This window comes from Lutra lutra, chromosome 9 (assembly GCF_902655055.1).
Source record: "Lutra lutra chromosome 9, mLutLut1.2, whole genome shotgun sequence".
In the NCBI taxonomy this organism is placed as follows: domain Eukaryota; kingdom Metazoa; phylum Chordata; class Mammalia; order Carnivora; family Mustelidae; genus Lutra; species Lutra lutra.
This window is the reverse complement of record NC_062286.1, coordinates 2,984,571-2,990,570: the sequence shown is the minus strand read 5'-3', so window position 1 is coordinate 2,990,570 and position 6,000 is coordinate 2,984,571.

The window sequence follows — 6,000 nt, the reverse complement described above, 5'->3', positions numbered from 1 at the left end:
CTCCTGCTGGACACAGGTATTGCACTGTGTCTGGGCAACATGTTTTTAATTACATTGAACTAGTAAATCTTGGATTTCTATTACATCTAAATTAATTTCTATTACATCTAAATTAAACTCTTTCATTGGAACTCATCCTGTTGGCAGCAAATATTCTAGTATCTCACGCCTTTTGGTAAAAAAGTAAAAAGTAGCGTGTCTACCACCGTCTTGATCGAGTTCCTGAACAGGTGGCCAACATTTGAAGCCCGGCCGCCCCTGTTCAAAGACTGCTTTGTTTCCACATCGAACTGACCCACCTTTGAGCTCACACTAGATATGACACTCCTTGGGTACTACTAGAAGTATGGAGATAAAAATGGTAACTGTCAATCCCAGCTTCCTTATAGAGTCCTACTCTTCCATGCTATGTTTCTCTGCAAAACAGCGACTCACTGAAGACCCAACCAGAGATCAGCTACTATCTGGATTCTTGAGAGTTTTTCTTAAGTGAGAACTTCATCTAAGATGGGGATTTCAACTCAATACACCATGGCAGTAGGGGATCTGGCTGTCTGCACTGCTGAGTTCAGTTTGCCTTTGCTGGCTCTTCTTCAGCAAAGGTCATCAAACCATTTTCACTTAGAACCGTCTTTTCCCTCCAACTTCTCTGTTTCCTCCTTCAGGGAATGCATGCTTCCGGCTCCTTCTGTTCAGACACCCCGTTGTGGCTAAGGATTGGTTTTCTCTTCTGTTACCCACACAAGTCTCCCCTGTACACGACGTAAAGATCTTCCTTTTAAATCGTTTTGTGTGTGTGGTAATTCCTACCTTCCTTCAGCTCTAGGTCCTTGTCATTTTCTACCAAGGGCACCATATCTGAGGGGCTCCTTACCCCCAGGGTCCTCCCGCATCCCCTTCACTTGTCCCCTGAGGCCAGCTCCTTCCCTTTTGTTGTTTCCTGCTGTTCTCTTGCTTCTTTGTCTCTAATACCCTCTTGTCTTCCTCAAAGCTTTTCCTCACGGCTTCCTTTCCTTCAAGAGCCCAGTTTTCCCAGCACTTTCTCTTGCTGTCTTCGTTCTTTGGACTGATATGTTCTAGAGCTTTTTCATCCATCAGTAATCTCTGCATTTTGTTCATATTTTTGTTTCACACTAAGTGAATAACATGCAGTCAAGTAACAGGGACGTTCACCCACCATTTTTACTGCTTCAATGAAATATGACCCATGCTCATGGGGAGTTTATATGTGGGAGACAGAGCATTCACAGGGGTTGAAGTATGAGTAAGGGACGTTTGTTCAAGTAAGACTGAGTGTGATCACCAGGCAGCTTTCTGCCTGATATCATCACCTTCCCAACCTGGGTGGGCTGTTTGCTGAACTGAATCTGATTCAGCACAGGAACATCTGTAGAGTTTAGAAGACGACGAAATGTGTGGTGTAAGAGCACGTCTTCGCTTTCTATCTTCTCTTCGTACATATGATCGCATAACACTCTATTCTTTGTTTCCCCTCAAAGTCCCGGCTGGACTGGACACTAGGTCTACCTTTTAGAAACTTCTAGAAGCTACTGTCATATTTGTCATCATATGGGGGAAACACTGGATGTGGCACAGTCACTGATTTTAGCAGATCATGTGATCTACTCTGAAGACCTTGGGCTTCTCTTATTTCCTTGAGGAAGATGAGGTAAAATGTTGATACCAGAATGTATCTCAGGGACCAAGGATTCTACTGAGTGTGAATCTTATTAGCATCAAAACCTCTCAACCTCAGTATCTGCTCTGTAACAGGTTTTGTTGTTGTGAGTTCTTATTTAGGCAGATCTGACTGGGGAGTCAGTTTTTCTGCTTTCTCCCCAATTAGAGTTGCCAGATTTAGCAAATAAAAATACAGGGCATGTAGGTAAAACTGTGATTTTCAGATAAATAATGAATACCTCCCTATATGTATGTCACAAATATTGCAAAGTGTTGGCGTAAGTACTTGGGACATAATAACACTGAAAATTATTCATTGTCTGTCTAAAATTAACATTTCTCTAGATATCCTGTATTTTACCTGGCAATCTTCTCAATTTCTGTTCCTAAGTGATTGGAACTGGGCAAAGCCTTTCCATACAATCACCCCATTCATGTAAAACAGGGTCATGTGCTACTACCATGAGTGGCTTAAGAAGTTGCTTTCAGTTTTTCTTCTGTCTTTTTATCTGGTAATCTTGGCAGTGGCCTTTCCACTACCTTTCCATCTGTGCAAACATGTCCTGATGAGCCCCGTACCAGGGCTACCCTCCCACGCATTTGTTTCCCCCGCTTACTCCCTTCCACTGCAAGCTCTGTACGACGTTCCCCTCATCACACGGATGGGCAAGTTATTTCTGCCCCTTTGCAGATGTGATCCCACCACTTCTTCTCTGTGGTGTAATTGCCTCTGTCTGAAGACCCCTCTTTAATTTCCTCCGGAGTATCCAGATCTGCTGATGGAGACATTTCCGCGTCCTGCTCTGACTCTCCACCGATGGATGTCTGTTTTATAGATAACCATCAGACACTTCTTCATCTGCCTGAGCCAGGTCAGCAGACCGGCAGAATCCATCACAGTCCTAAGAAGCCCACTCGGGCGGCCTCTCTGGCCCGACAGCCCCTTTCTCTCCCTCGGCCCGAGTCTTGGCTTCTGTTTTCCTGGTCCTTCGACAGAAAGGCGTATCCTCACAGAAGATTGGCTCTTCTGGACTCTTTTTAAACTGTAAAATAAGGAAAGTATATTGCTTAGGGGAACTTGTAGGCATTCCGAATGAATTTCTAATTTGAAAATCTGTGGTATATCTGAAAGAAATATTGCCAAGTATTTTTGATGTTGCAAGTGACAATTTAGAAGAAAACTTATCACTTAGAATTCCTTATGGGCGTCCCTGTGGAAATGGAGGCTCACACAGCATTAAACAGGTCTATGTTTACATACCTGAAGTTTCCTTACGAGGTTTCCTACCGGCAAAGACCATCATTCTGGGGACTTCTTTTATGAACCTCACAAATAATCATGTTACCACAGTGAAATGGAAAGTTCTTACCCTCTGATGGCTTAACATTTCTATAAATTACAGTTTTAGGTCTGTGGAGGTTTAAAAAAAAATCTCTACTTAATGATTGAAATTTCTCACTTCTAAGATCACTGTGATTTGTGATCTTGTCGATGTCGTCACCTTCTTCTTCTTTTCCAGTTTTATTTATTTATTTTAGAGAGTGTGGGGAATGCAGAGAGAAAGAGAGAACCTCAAATAGACTTGCCGCTCGGTGGAAAGCCGGACACGGGGCTCAATCTCACAACCCTGAGACCTGAGCCAAAGTTGAGGGTCACTGCTCCACTGACCGTGACACCGGCACCTGTGATTTACTCTTCCTCATACTGTTTATGTAGAGATGGAAGAATGGTTTATGCACCTCAAGGATTGGAATGTCAGGGTACTTTTTTTAGTCTCCACAAATGCTTGACCACGAATGGGTGACTTTTTTCTTAACCGTTCAGTGCTTAATTTTGTTCATCTCTCAAGTAAAAAAAAAAAAAAAAAAAAAAAAAGACTTACTGACCTGACTACTTAATGTGCACGAGGAGGGAAATGGTAAAAATGGTAACCGAAATTTAACTAGACATTGTTTCTATTATTATTAAGACATTTTTATTCCCTTCATGAAAACGCATTTAGAATGTATATCCAGATTCTAAAGGAATTAAAATATACCCACCCCCCTTCACTTCTTGTCTTCACCCCGTCCTCCGCTCTCTGGAGGTTACCAGCAATTACCTGCTGCAAATCATCTCATGGTCTGTAAAGCTTTTCCACATGTAGCACAAGATCCATATGTCGTCCAGGTACACAGACAACATATTGTACGCAATAGTGTAAAGGCTGAGCTGTCATGACAATGAGACCCCATGAGGCTTAGGTAAAACCCAAACCCTGAGGAGGGTAAAAGAGCAGTGGGTCTGCTTCTCTTCATCACTTGGGGACAGAAGGAACTTCCGATGTGATTGCACTGGAGCCCCCGTGGGGAGCTTCTCCCTTTTCAAATGGTCAAAGCTAGAAATCATGCGTTTCCATACCCTGTGTTTCTGTGATCAGAAAAGGGAAGGAGGATACGTAGAAGCCATGCCCAGTGTCTTCAGGCCCAGAACAGGAAGTGGCTGTGTCATTTCTGCTCACATGGCCACTCCCTCAGGGATGACAAATGTGAGAAAGGTGCTTGGCTAGCCACGGGCGACTCCTCCAACACTGTGCTCCTGTAGAAGGAAGGGGGGCACCTCGGCCACGAATCACAAGCATCAGAGAAATTAAGCAATGTGCTTTGACTCCCAAAGCTTGTTTTTTGTTTTGTTTTGTTTTGTTTTTGTTCTTGTTTTCTTCTTTCTTCCTCATTTTGTCTGCACGTAAATCCTACTAATAAGGCCTGGCTCTAATTCTATATCTTTTGTAAATTCTTGGGTAATTATTTCCTTTGAAAGTGAATCCGCTGAATCATGTCTGTTCTTCAGCATCTGGCGTTTCTCACTCTGATTTCAGTATTGGCCTCCTTTTCCTGAGAGCTGACTTTCTTCAGTCAGACTGTAAACACCTAAAACAGAGAAATCTGATTGCCTAGATTAATGTATTGTATTTTGAGGCTTCTATTGTGTGTTTCACGTGGTAAACATTAATTGTAAAAAGGAGGTAGCTGTCAGTGGTTGTATCTGTGACTCTGTTATCAAGAAGTACATGGTTGTGATGGTGTCAGGAAAAGGGAGCAGAAAATGGGGTCTGGTGGGGCTGTGAGATGCAAACACACACACACACACTCTCTCTCTCTCTCTCTCCTTCAAACAGATGTCATTTCTTCATTCTAGTTGTGCTGGATGGAAGTCTCCTGTTATCAGTTGAATTCTCCCAAATTCATATGTTGAAGTATTAACCGCTAGTACTTGAAAATGTAACCTTATTTGGATAAAGTGTCTTGACAGATGATCAGGTTAGGATGAGGTCACAAGGGTGGGCTCAACCCCAATTTGACCGGGTTCTAAGAAGGACAACTGCAGACACAAGATACGGAGAAGGGAGGTCGTGGGAAGACGCAGGGAGAGGATGGCCGTCTTCCAGCCCGGGAGAGAGGTCCACCCAGAAGCCCCCTCCCCACTCAAAGAAGAAGGAGGCTCTGCCATGGCCTTGACCCTTGGACTCCCTTCTCTGGAAGTGTTAGAGAACGAATTCCTGCTAAGCCACTCAGTTAAGGTACCTGTTGTAGTAGCCCCAGGAGACTAACCTGTCTCCAACTGTAACTTCCACACATTCCTGAGTGTTCGGTAGAAAAGAACCTGCTTCCCTCATGTGCAGCTACCCTACCGCTGGGTATGACTTCAAGCTCAGAACTGTACCACGTAGCAGAGAACCCCCATGGTCAGAACATCCTGCTTCTGCATGTCACTAATTAAGATAGTTTTCTTTATTAATTTTCTTAGGTAATGCTGCTTATATGTATGCCAAACCCAGTGGATTAGGTCTTTTTTATTATAATGGTCCGTTTCTGGCCACATGTGGAGTATTTCCCTTTTAAATTGTTTTCCTATTAGTGGTATTGCCTTGGCAAATTAGATAGGAAGAATATAATTATATTCTTTCAAGATTCTGTTTAATTCCTCTGAGCCTGCTGAAACTTTTTCCTGAGATTTGTGAAAAGCTTTTCTCCCTTTCAAAATTATCTTTTTAAGCCATAAATAAATGCACATTTATAGAGCTAAATGTCCTGTCATGCATTTCTGCAAAATCAGAGGACTGCCTCCCTCCCATGATTAAATACTGTTTCACAACTTGTGAGGTTGGAACAGACTGGGTCTAGAGCTTTCCAAACTTGTCCCCTTAACTAAATTAGTTATGGCTTTCTTTTAATAAAAATACTTATTCCTAGGGTGCCTAGGTCAATTGGTTGGGCTTCTGCCTTTGACACACGTCATGATCCCGGGGTCCTGGGATCCAGCCCCGCTTCAGGCTCCCT